Here is a 13,343-nt window from a genome sequence, read left to right as displayed (position 1 = left end):
TTAAAATCTGTAAAGATTTATTTTAATCCACTAGCACATATGTAATAAGTTTTTCAATCAACATAAGACCCATCCTTGTTTCTCTTTAGAGGGTATATCCCTTAATAAAACCCAAACTTAGGTGTGCCTTACAGTATTTGAAAGTGCTGAAAGCTTTACCTGTCTCAGAAGCCACATATATAACTGTACCTGCAACTGAACTATGCACCTATTTGCTTCACTTCTCAAACAAGAGTAATAACTGTAAAAATAAATTAAATAAAATAAAGCTTCAGTAATTCCTAGTCAGGCAATAAGACACAACACTTTCAGCAGCCTTTTTATTTCCATCTTTTAAAAAGCCCTCTGTAACAAAGTATCAATGAAGTATGAAGAATATAAAGTATTATTCCAAAAACACTTAAAGTATCATTCAGTGGAAAAGTCTGAAGAGGCACCAGTTCAAAGAAAGGCAAATGGAATAATGTAATAAAAGGTCCTATCTTGAGCGTATTCAAAGCAAACATGCTGACAAGCAGCAGACATGGGAAATATTTTTCCAAGGGGTAACTGAAAGAGCTCCCGCACTTCAAACACATCTAACCATTGATAATTCCTAAATTTCAGAATATGGATAAATATTTGCAGGCTTGGGGCCTAAACAAACAGCAACGCTTGGCCCACCCGCCGAGCTGGCAGAAATCCTATGGTGTACACAAAGTTTTCATCTTTCGGAGGTTTCGGGGAGCGCCGGGAGAGAAGGGCCGGACCCGGCGGTACCTAAAGGCCTCTGTCAGCTGCCGCGGGGAGCCGCCGCCGGCTTCATCCCAGCCGCTTTTCCCCCGTTCTACCCTGACTGCCCAACAGCAAAGGAGCCGTGTCGGTCAGCTGCCCCCGCGGTGGAAGCATCACGGGCGGGCCGCCGGTGGCACGGCCCGCGGGGCAGCGCGGCCGCCACCGCGCGTCGGGGCCGCCGCGTCTCCCGGGGACACAGCCGTCCCCCCGCCACAGCGACGGCCCCTCACCCCCGCGAGGGGGGCCGGCGCCTATCCTCCTCTCCCTCCTCAAACCCGGCCCGCACATGTCCAGAAGCGCCCCCAAACACCGCCGGCCACCCACGGCCGGCGCTCCCCGCCCCGGGCGCACCTCCCGCGGCCGCGGAGGGCGAGGCGGCCGAGCCCCCTCTGCCGGCGGCCGCCCGCCTGGCAGCGCGGCCGCGGGGGCGCACTCGCCGCCCGCCCGCTCCCCGGCGGAGCCACCTGCACCCCCCGCGCCCGCCTCGTCCCGAGGCTTGGCTGCCCGCCGCCCGCCCGGCCACCGCGGCTGCTTTGCTCCCGCAGCCTCCCGGCCAAGCTTCTCCCACCCCCGCCCTGCCCCATCCGCTCGGGTTATTCCCCCCGCCCTGATCCAAGACGCCGGTAACAAAGGGCCGGAGCCCACCCAGGGGCGGGCGCCCGCAACCCGCGGGCGACACGGGTGCCGCCCGCCGCGCCGCTGGCAGCCCGCAGCCCACAGCCCGCCGCCCCCGGGGCTGCGCTCCGCGGGGTGACAGCGCCGAGCGCGACTCCGCCAGCGCATATGCCGCCGCCGCCCCATCCCGCTACCTTTGTGCCCTCCCAGAAACCGGCGAGAAAGCGAAGCAAAGCCCCGTGCCGCTCCCTTACCTTGCTGGGCAGAGAGAGAAAAAGTTGAAGCACTCTCCTTCTACACCTCCCTCACCTTTTTGTTTAAATTTAAATATTTGAAATTTTGGGGGTTTGGTTTTGGTTTTTGAATTTCCCCCTCCCTCCCCTCACGCCGAGCACTGCGCTCTGGCAGTCCCTCCCGGCGCCCTCGGTGCCACCGTCTCTCCCTCTCTCTCTCTCTCCCTTCCTCCGGGTCTCGGTCGCGCTCTCTCTCTCCCTCGGCGAGAGGAGGGGAGGGGAGGCGAGGGGAGGAGAAGGGGGCGGACCCGCAGGTGCCGCCCCTCCTGCTCTGTCGGCGAGAGGAGAAGGGTCGGGGGGCGGCAGGCGCGGGGAGCGAGCGCTGCCCGCGGGAGCACCGCGCTCAGGTGCGGGGGTGTCCGGCGGCAGCGTCCCCGACCGTGCCCCAGGGCGGCGGGGCTGGGAAGGGGGTGCCAGCGTCGTGTCAGGGACTGAGGTGATGGAACGGGAGCTGGACATGAGTTAGGGGACCTGAGTTAGGGGAGGAGGCAGGTGTGGCTCGGGACGTAGCGGCAGAGACTCGGTGAGGACGGAGAGAACTGGGATGCTTCCAGTCTGTGAGGGAAAGAGCACTGAGAGGAGCCAAGCTAGGAAATGTCAAAACCCTGTCGGATATTCAGCGTGGCTCGGTGCCTGATAGGGCAGAAGATGGCACTGGGAATTCCATCTGCCCTGTGAGAGACAGCCCTGCCGTGCAGAGCTGTGGGTAGAGCTGAAATTTGAGTGGGAGGTTGTGTTTGGATTTAGTTAGCAATGGAGCTGGTCCAGGGGTGCTGAAGTAGAAGCTGAAGGGATTTAGCATGATAGGAGGTTGCTGGAGGTGAACAGAAAAAGGGCTCTCTGTGTATATTTGTGTCTGATATTAAATTGAACTGATACTGTGTTTGATATTTAATTGAGGCAGGTAAAGATGAGGGGGTCTGATTGTGTTGGAGAGATTGGAAACAGAAGGAACTGGAACATTTAGATCCATAAATTGTGTCCAAGTGGGTGGGGAAGAAACGAGTTTGGATTCTTGGTGTGTACAAAGATGAAGGTCAGACATAGCAGGAGCATGGGAAGGAGACTAGAAATATAGCCAGGTGCTCTGAGGGTAAATATCCATTGAACTGGGGAAAAAATATTTTGCATTTCCGTTCTTCTGCCTTGGATTGATTAAGCAAGTGTACGAACCATGTCCCTTTTCACAGGACATATTTCTTGAGAGCTTTTCAAAAAGTCTTTCTCATCTCTTGGGACCGTAGGGCTCAATCCTATGCTATGGTTAAAGTGTTTTATCTTTCTGCTTCAACACCCGAGGGAAAAAAAAAACGTACAGTGACAAAAAAAAAAGTGGTAGTGTTTGTTCATTTTCTTTGACAGGAACCTGCTGCAGGGTGACATAGAGAAAAAGAAGTCCAGTACTTTTCTCACATCCTTTTCTTTTGTACTTGCTGGTTAAAACACTAAATTCCAGCATCCTTCCCATCAAAGAGTGGGGGGGGGTGGGAAACTGTCCATACCCATTGGAGAAAGTAGAGGTGGCACAGCAACAATGTGGCACTGCAAAAATGCTGCTTGGTCCAGAAATGAGAACAACTGTGGCAGGAGAATAAATGTAAGGAAGTTCTGGAACTCATGGCTATAGCCAAGGCAGAAAAAAGCTAGATTCATTTCATGTTCAAAACCAAGGCACCTCCCAAATAAAGCTTTGCAACTGGGTTGTTCACTGGCTACTTTGATTCTGATTTCATGCAAATTTTATGTGAATAGCTACATCAGTTGTCTCTGAGAGGGCTATTCACATGCTTGAATTGCTTAGAGCTGGGCTTCTGCCATGGATTACCTGAAGACACACTACCTCCATTAGCCTAAATATCTTGGTATCTCTGCATTTATAAAGTTGCTAATAATATGACCCTTAACAACAGGTAGCTAAAAATTTAGTTGAATCAGAGTTAAAGAGAGTTTACCAAAGCAGGTCAGGCTTCAGGATCAAACTTTGTCACTTTGCCAGTTCTAAGTGGTACATTTTTATGCTGTGTATATCAAGTCTGCTATTGATATTACACATGAATATAATGGAAATATGTCCCTTGAGATAATGTTGCCATGTGGCTCTGGACACATTTAGATAGTAACTATTATTGTCATTAAAGGTTTGTGGGAAATTTGAAAGCATATCAAGGTGCCTGTATAATACTATGCTATAGCTTATGATAACTCTAACTCAGATTACTTAATTATATCTAAATTGATCTCAGTAATTGCAGTCTAGATTTCCCTCGAAATTCGTGCTTGAATTTAATTAGAGATATGTACTGAATGAGTGAGAATTATTCTGACAGCTTTAAAACAGTAACTCTTTTCCTATTTGGACTTATTTTTGTTTTGCTTTTTTGAAAAGGAAGAGACTTTAATTATATGTTTTCTTCTAACTTCTTATTTTGACTATCAACATTTACAGCTTGTAGGGTGGTTTCATCTGTACCATCTGTGGGCCATATTGCACATCAGATGGCAGGATAAAATCTGTAAAGAGAACGTTTTGGGACATAAAAGTCTTTCAGGGCTTGAAGCCATGATATTCACAACACAAATGTGCAGAGCCACTCATGTATCTGAAATAGAAGACGCAGAATGCCAAAGCAGCTGCTGGAGTGAAATAAAGGAGAGACCACACAGTTGGAGGAACATGATGACATCAAGAACAAAAGGACATTTGAGGGAAAAAGAAAGCACAACTTAAAGTAGTGAGAAATTGAAGTCAATCATTCGGAATTATTGACAGCAGGTATGCAGTCACACAGCAATTAGAGACTCACTTTGGGAATCAAGGTCAATGAATACTGAGGTAAAGAGGCAGCATCAAAAAAGCACCTTGTTTAAACAAACAGCATTTTCTGATTGTTGACTAGGAAACACAGAAGAAAATTGTCTATCACAGGTTGGGTTTGGTCATTTTCATACTCACAAGGCAAGATACCATCACCTTTATTCTGTTGTAAAGGACTACTGTATAAGAACACTGTATGATACTACACTTTGTGTAAAGATTGATGGGCCACTGCCCAGTGGAACTACAGAAGTTGATAGGTATCATTCTGACCTGAGCCTTCATTGTGTATCGCATTTCACTCTGCACATAAGTGGAAGTCTCTTCACTTTCTTCATATTTGCTGGATTTGAGAGCAATAGGAATGAAGTCCTTTATGATATAGCGCTCTGGAAGTCCATTTCCCTCCTCCAAGCCATAAAGGCAAACTTCCAACAGATTTCAACCTTTTTTCTCAATCCTACAAGCAAAGGTTTTAAGCTCATCTTAGATCATTCTCTGAACTGCAGCTCATGTTTATTGTTGTCATGCCTGCTACATTTAAATAGTCCCTGATAATCTGATGTATCCAGCCTCAGGAATTAGGTTTCAAAAAACACAAAGAAATAAACAAATAGTCACACAAGAGGACCCTCTGCTTTAATTTCTTATTATTTGTGAACTATTGATTTCATACATACTAAACCCACTAATTCCTATCCTGTTTTAGTATCAATGTTTTAGTTGATCCAGCCTATGAAACCTTTGGTATTAAATTTTGCCTGAATGAAGTGTCTGAATTCCACAGACCAGGTATTGTCATCGTTAAAATCCAGTTGCAGACTTTGCTTTGATTTCTTTTTTGGGGCTAAAGCAAATCCCACCATCCTGATGAGTAATTCTGGTTTCAACCTTCTAAATAACTTCTATCCTTCTGTATGAATCACCAATGACCTTTGAAGGTTCATTATACTTTACCCCTTTATTATTTTGATGTGAATTATCTTTCCCTGGTTGTAATATTGTAATTAGGATTAGGACCAATACGATTTAGTCTGTTTAACATTGAGGCATCTATGAAATGAGCTATTGCCCCAAAAACATTTATTCTAAAAGGGTGAAACAGGTGGACAGGATGAAACAGAAAGCATGAGATGGAGATGGGGTGTGAAAGTACATAAAATTAGATGTCTTTAATGCAGACAGTCTAAGGGCAGAGCTAAACTGAATGCAGATCTGATGCTCAGACACTGCTGTAATTCCAATTTCAAGTCATCATATCTAGGCTTCCTTATCACTATTATTTCATGGTAATGTTTTTAAAATCCACATTTTGGCATTCTTGTTTTTAGCTCTTGTTTTTAGCATGAATATTTAGCACACCTCCTACCAAAAAAATTGATAGTGCACATCAAGATAAAGGAGACAAGAGTGTTTCTTACAACTAGTAAAGACATGCTTGCTTTATCTTTCCATTACCCAATCCATAGAAATTGAGTAACTCATCATCAGGCATTTTGGGAAATTCAGCAATATTACATAGTCAGTGACAGCATATACTTTCTATTTCTTTTTTATTTTAATAGGATTTTAGGTCATTTAGAATGACTACTGTTAATGAGATAATCACTTCACAAAAGGAAGAGGATGGTTGTAGAAAAGTCCTGGAGCTAATCACTGAGATCTCAGTCACACTGACTCTAGAAACTATAACAGTTTTCATTTTTTATAAGCTTCTATAAAATATCTAGTATTGCAGTGTCAGCTCTGGTTTACTGACTGGTATCTGTATGGCATCCATTATGAAAAGCATGGCAGGATGCCATATCCTTTACTAGGAAGCCTGTCCTTAACAGCAGCCTGGATGCCAGCTAAAGGGAAAATGAACTACATGAGAGACAGTGTGTCTCTTCCTAATTTTCTAAATATGTTTGTTTCAGATAAGGTAGTGAAAAAGGACTACCCCTTTTTGGTACTACCACACATATTGCAAAAAAGTTCTCATTTATGAAAAACTCTGTAACTGAGCACTTGTCAAAGCTATCTACATAGTTTTTATATTTTCTTTTTTAATACAAATTTTGATGTCATATTTCCCTTTCAGAATTCACTGATCTTTCAATGAATCATTTTTATTAGCTATGGATCAAGGAATCATTTTTGTTACCTAATCTGTGCATTACTTTAGAATGTAGCCGAGTAAAATGAATCACACTGTGAATTCAGGTTTTTTGATTGAGCCTGGTTTTTATACACCATGTTATTGGCACAATCCATTTTTACCTCTTTCAGTGAGAAGATACAGACAGATTTTTTACTATACAACAAAATGTTATCAATACCACCATCATTTTTAAAGGGAAATTAAAAGCATGGTGACTGCTTGAAATTATTCAAGAAGTGTTTTCTGATTGTTAGTTGGATTTGTTCACTTTAACTACATTATAAAGAATTTCCATGAATCTTTGAATACATAATTAGTATACTCATGAGGCCCATAGATCAAAGACTTGGTTTTTTTTTCCCCTGGGACATCTAGATATAGATTAGTCTTTTTTTCATCAGGAAATACTATTTTAAAAAATAATTTTGCCAAGGCTATTTAGCTAATTGTATGTAATAAAAAGTAGTACTACCTACTGTTTAAATGTTTTCAAAGTGCAAGACCATATGAAAAGCAATCTCAACAAAATGGAAAAGGTATGCATAATACTGATTATTCTATAAAATACTCCAGTCTGCTCTGGATTTTTCATCATGGGTTGCTCTTTCAGAGACACTACTGAAACTTAGATCCATTACTCCTAATTGACACATCTCCATTGCCAAACACATCTACTTGAATCAAATTATTTTATAGCCTAGAGTAAAATAATCCTTTTAAATAGGGCTTCCTTACAGAGGAGGCAGTCTTGCCTAACTTTTGAGGTATAAAACTTGAGATCTAATCTATCTTTATTTATAGACAGTGAAAATTACTTGGCAGTTTCATCCCATTCTTAAATGAACACTTTCAAAAGGCAGTCCCTCTTCTCTTGTTCTCATTGACTTTTGAGAGAGTTTAGAGACCTAGGTTAAACTATGCATCTACAATACTGGGGGAATGCAGACTGTCTCCTTGGGATCACCTGATCATTTACCATAGGGATATAAAAAATTTCTCCCTGTTGTTCACCATTTGACTTGCACAACAGAACCACTCACAGGCTGGCTGAGTCCTCTGGCTAGTTAGTCAAAAAGGTAAGTTGCAGTTTCATATAAGCATTTACACATAGAGCTTACAGAGGTGGGGGGTTTTCCATGGCACTGACATAGTTTGAAGAGTAAAGCTCAATGGTTAGTTTTAAATTCCAAATTTGCAAAGTTTCCTGTTGTTGTTATCACTAAGAGAAGTGACTCTCATCAAAGTTGGTAAAGAATCATAGAATAATAGTTTGGGTTAGAAGGGACATTAAAGATCATCTAGTTCCAACACCCTGCCACTGGCAGGGACAATTTCCACTAGACCAGGTTGCTCAGAGCTCCATTCAATTTGGCTCGTTAGTGTTGGTTGACAATTGTTGGGATATTTATTCTGAATCCAGCTGGGAAATGGCAATTAGTTCCTTTGCTACTTTATTTTTGCTACTTTATTTTTGCTGCCCTTTTCTTAAACAGATATTTGCACTGCATAAGAGGCGCTGCTTATGAACTACAAGTATGTTAACAATAACAGAGAAAATGGCCCTTAATCCATTCTGGAGTAAAACACGGAAATTGGTAATTTTAGAGGTGAAAAACAGTCATCTCACAATTACAGCACCCATGTCTCTAGTGGAATGTCACCCATGGCCTATGTGTAATATTTGTAGTACAAGGAATTTTTAGTGTTTTGCACTACCTATAATCTATGCAGGTTTATCTATCTAGGGTATCAAATTTTCATTTTGGTTTGTGAGTTTGTTTTGTTTTTGCCAGAAAGTCACAGATGTGTTTGAGCTTTTGGGGTTCTTACAAATGGAAAATACTTTTAAGGTGAGGTAGATAAGACTGCACAAGCCCTAACTATTCATGGGTTTGTCACTGTTCTCTTTACTCAGAAAAAATTCCTACTTAAAGCAGCCTATGGTTAAGTTCCTGGGCTTGTGTAGCTGCCAGAAGTAACAGTAATTCACTCTTCTCCCTGTTTTCCTATTGGCTCCACACACATCATGGTAGACCAGACTCCCTTCCCAGTAAAGGAACTCAGTCCAGCATTTACTGTATCTTAACTGGCTCAAATCCTGTCATAGTCTTGTGGAGGCAAACATCTAAGCCTACACAGATACCTACTCCCATATTTATGAAATCTCCATCTTTTCCAGAAAATTTTACAGAGATATGTGAATGCAGAGACAGCTTGGCTCAATTCTCTTGAAGCACATAAAGAAAAATGGGTGTGTGCCATGGAGTGTGACCTGCCAGCAGCTGGGTTTTCCACAGTGGAGGTTTCCCACAGAGCTTCAGAAACATGTCAGATACCTACCATCCCTCTCTTGGGCAGCTTCCAGGGTCTTGGCATTGAGGTGTCTCAACCTGCACTCTGCAGGTGTGCAGACACAGAATACTTTAGTTACTCATCTCCCAGCTGTTTCTCCTGTTTCTCCAACCAAAGAGAAAAAGAAAACAAACCAAGTTAAATGCTGCAGTATCAATATGCCTACAAACCTCATTGCAAAAATAAATTTGTATGTGAGTTATAATGTATTAATTACAAAGACTTTTGCCCAGCTACCCATCTTCTGTTTCTTTCTCTTTCTCTGTGTGTAACTTTCATGGGAGATTAATTTAGGCTAATGTCTCACAAAACTACTGGATTTAATACCGAGTTAGATTCATCTGTGTCTCAGGGAAATCTGAGACTGTTTCATCAAATTAGTGTAATTTTCTGTCTTTTACTATATTATCATCTCTCAAGCACATGGTACTAAAAAATGCACAGTGAGTTTGTTACTTTTACTAAAACTTGATGTGGAGCTTTTGGATTTCTGTGGGTCTTCTTGAGACATCAGTGAAAGAGAATTGGTGGAGAGTCCCTACTAGCATTTTGAAAGCAGTCTGGGATAGGATTTGTATGTGGGTTGTCCAGCAGGGAAGGCTGCTGCACTAACTCCCTGCATGGCTTTGCCTTGGAGTCCACAACAGCCAATCTATGGCCCCCAGTCCCAGATCAGACATGCTTGGATCCTCATGACTGTAACGTGTAGTTTCAGGTCATGTTTTATTTCCATATTGCTTTTTAAAACCAGTTTATTGGTACCTCCTGACAGTGAAACAGACAGGATTGTGATTGCTGTCTCCAGGGAAGGAAACCTGCCTGCTTGCTCTGTTGGTTAGAAACAGTTCCAAAAACAGCTGCTGTCCAGTCAGCCAAAAAGAGCAAGAAAATCCTGAGGGCTACAAAACATTAACTTATTAATGCTGTGGGCTAATCTCTATTCATTTCCCTTATTGTATAGAATGGTTTATGTTTATTGTATAGAATGGTTCATGTTCCAGTAGCTCCAGAGAAAGGGCAGATCCAGGTTATGCAAAACAAATTCCTCAGGCTTTTCCAGTTTGTTTAAAAAAAGTTTTTGTTCATCTGAATTAACAAAAAGACATTTAAGTCTCTTAGTATGTTCACTCATGACATTTAGCAATCTATGAATTTATATGGTACTCCCGCCTTCCTTTGCTTTTTGGTTGGTTAGTTGATTGGGCTCTTGTTTTTGTCTTGTTTGGTTTCGGGGTTTGTTTGTTTGTTTGTTTTCTTTTCCCTAGCCTGTGAGGAAGGTTTTTTTCTCATGAGTAAGTTCAGTTTTACATAATGTTTTGTAGTTGAAAGTCCAAAGATTTTCTTGGGTTTTGACACCCCCAAATTAAAAAAAGACATGCTGTTGTCGCTCTCAGCAGGAACCTCCTCAACAGACCGCCTGAGAGTAACACTTTTCCTAAAGTACCAAATGAGCAGTGTGATGTCTTACAGATAGTGGCTCCAGCTGTGGTGGCAACTTTTAGTGTTGCCAGAGACTACACTTGGTGCTTGGGTGCTGTCTACATCTGCTGTAATCATCAGCACCAGGAACATGAACATTATGCAAACGTTAACTTGAAAATCACAAGACTTTGAACTTTTCAATTCCAAATAAAGTTGAGGGTAGGAGAAAAAGCACATCACTTGTGAGGTGAAGAGTCAAGGAAGTCCAGTCCTGTCAGCAAGTCAGAGCTGAAAACAGACAGATAATGGGAACAGTTTATAAAATCTTTCAAGAGACCAAATTCAGCAGGGAACCAGAAATCACTAAAACTGGCATGAGAAGATGGACATGAAATGGAGGCAGCTAAACAGCTCATTGAAGTCCTGGTTGAAACAAATTCTGCTTTGACTTCATCAAACACTTTGGTCAACTACCTGGTTGTTTAACTGCCCGCTGACTGGGAGAACAAGGTTGCTACTCAAATCTTATCTGGTTTCACTGAGATGAGTTGCGGAGCAACCAGTAAGACCAAGAGCAAGCTGAAGAATGTAAATGCCTCCTCCTTGCATTTGTCCTTCATCGCATCACCATTAAGCATACTGCCTTCCCTGAAAACACTAGTTGACACTTACTTGCCTATCAGGGAACAGGAATGGAAATTCCATCACAACATTAGGGGGGAAAAACCCTTTCAAAGCACTGGTTGCCTGGAGGTACTTAGGAATCTCATACCTTGGCATATTTACACCTGACTGGAAAACAGCAGAGTAGCATGTGTTAAATCAGCCCTGTCCTGAGCAGGGAGTTGGAGCAGGTGCTCTCCAGTTGTCTCTTTTTTCATCATCAGTAAGCAACTGCATAGTGACTCAGTAAAAAAGGACACTTTTAGGCACTTTCAGCCTCCTAGTTGCATACACTGTACTGCTATCACTAAAATGAAAAGAAACAACACAGTGGTGAGGTGTTAAGATGCAGGCAACTTGCAAATACATAAATGCTCACACAGGGACACAGGCAAGTGTTGAAATTGGCTGCTCTGCACAAAAGCAGTCCAAGAGCGAAATATGAGGGCAGAGAAAAGGGTGCTTGAAGTCGAGGAAACCCTTCAAAAAGAATTAAGGCCAATTAAAAAGTGCTGGGTTGATGGTTTTACTAAATTATCTTAGTGATTTTTTCCAACCTTAATGATTCTATGATTCTATGATTTAATTTGCTATTTGCAGAAGTCCAGTAAAAGAAATAGTATTACATTTATCCTCAGAAGCGCATAAGGTTTTCCTGTTTCAGACAACTGTCCTATGGGACATAATTTTTTTCCCAGTCACAAGTAGAAGCTAGAAAGCTTGACCTCAAAGGTATTTACTTCCATCTAGGAGAAAAATTCAGTTGTATTGAATCATTTCAGTTCCAGGAAAGTTATACTTGATAACGACCAGAAATCAATCTTTCAGGTATAAAAAGCTTTGCTTTCACAAATGTCAGCATTCTGCTTGCTGCATTACACCATTTTCTTGTCTATATGAGAAGTCCCTGGACCATTAGGAGCTCCTTAATGTGTGCTTTGGGTCTAACATAGCAAAATGACACAGACCCCTCCCCCCACTAATGTGACAACATCCTCCCAGACCCAAACATAGGAGAACTAGACCAAATATTTCCACATAATGGCAAGATTAGTAACAAATCTCAAAATCTTCCTTAGCCCAACTCATCTAGATGCCTGTACATCTAAAGGTTTCCTTATCCCTCTAGGTCCTCTTTCAGTGGGAGTTTCTCTTTAGTTGCTGTATCCCTCTTTCATGAGTCTTTTCCAGAGCCACTGCTTCAAAGCATAGTTTCCCATATTAAATTTTTGGTCTTCATTCTCTGTTCTTAGATACATAGATTCATGATTACCTGTAATAGGGTAGCATATTATATGCTTGCTTTTTTTTTACCATCTGATTACATCAGTGGCCTGTTTTCATTTCTCTTCCTCTGGTCTGTTGCCATAGGGTGAGTTTATGGGGTTTTTTTCTGTACCACAGATCAAAATGGAAAATAGCCAGGAGACAATCTAGGTGGAGCTTCACTAGTTAATACCCCTGAACAATGAATGATACAGAACAATGATTGTTTAACATTAAGATAGAGTTAACTACTGGATTGTGAACTGATATACTGATATACTATAACCTCTCCATCAAAGAGCTGAACAAAGCTGAAGCCTCATGCATCTAGCAGCTTTATATGAAAATGTCTTACTCTTCTGAGAAAGGTATCAGATTATCTCAGCAAAATCTGTTTTTTTGTAAATCCATGTTACTTAGTATAAATAATATATTTTCTTTTATCTTGTTATTTACTAACAGAGTCATTTTGGGCAGCACACATTTCAGACTATGGACTTCCATCGGGCCCAGAGCCAGAAGAATCCAGGCAATGTCAGGGCTGGACAGAAGTTCACTGCCTGAATTGCCCGGGTTATTCTGTGTATCTTTCAAATACTGTTTCATTATGAACTTTTTTTTGACCCCCTGGAGATCCCCTGGATTTCCAGGTCTTTTGAAAGTGAATCAGTGGCTGTTGTTCTGAGCATTTTGACATTCCTACTCTTCCTCCACAGCAGTGACTCCACTTGCTTTTACTCCCAGATGCAGAACTGAGGTAGTCTTTGAAATTCCCAAAACAGATCCATTGCAAATCTTTGTTTGGTTTGTATTATGCATAGGCAAAAATCCCGGGCAAACTTGAGTCAAAACTGAGGCAGAGTCTTCAAAAATCCCTTCGAAGTGTTTCCTACTTGAGCACAGTTATGAAGCTTGAAGCTTCCTTCCTATGTCACTGCTACCACTTATATACTGTCCCCATACAGGAATTAATACATTATTCAAATCCCTTTGTTACTAT

General features: G+C 42.1%; 1 protein-coding gene across 9 annotated transcripts in view; it reads right to left on the bottom strand.

The window, feature by feature from the left end:
* GREB1L (GREB1 like retinoic acid receptor coactivator) overlaps positions 1–2,073 on the bottom strand; it is a 131,433-nt gene extending 129,360 nt beyond the window's left edge. For all 9 annotated transcript variants that reach the window (XM_038126716.1, XM_038126719.1, XM_038126715.1 and 6 more), the window contains exon 1: positions 1,644–2,073. The gene's annotated coding sequence lies outside the window, so the exon portion shown is untranslated. The remainder of the gene's footprint in view (positions 1–1,643) is intronic.
* Between the last annotated feature and the right edge of the window lie 11,270 nt (positions 2,074–13,343).

The sequence above is a fragment of the Motacilla alba genome, chromosome 2, assembly GCF_015832195.1.
Source record: "Motacilla alba alba isolate MOTALB_02 chromosome 2, Motacilla_alba_V1.0_pri, whole genome shotgun sequence".
Lineage (NCBI taxonomy): Eukaryota > Metazoa > Chordata > Aves > Passeriformes > Motacillidae > Motacilla > Motacilla alba.
Note: the sequence above shows the minus strand (reverse complement) of the source record. Positions and strands in the feature narration are given on the sequence as shown.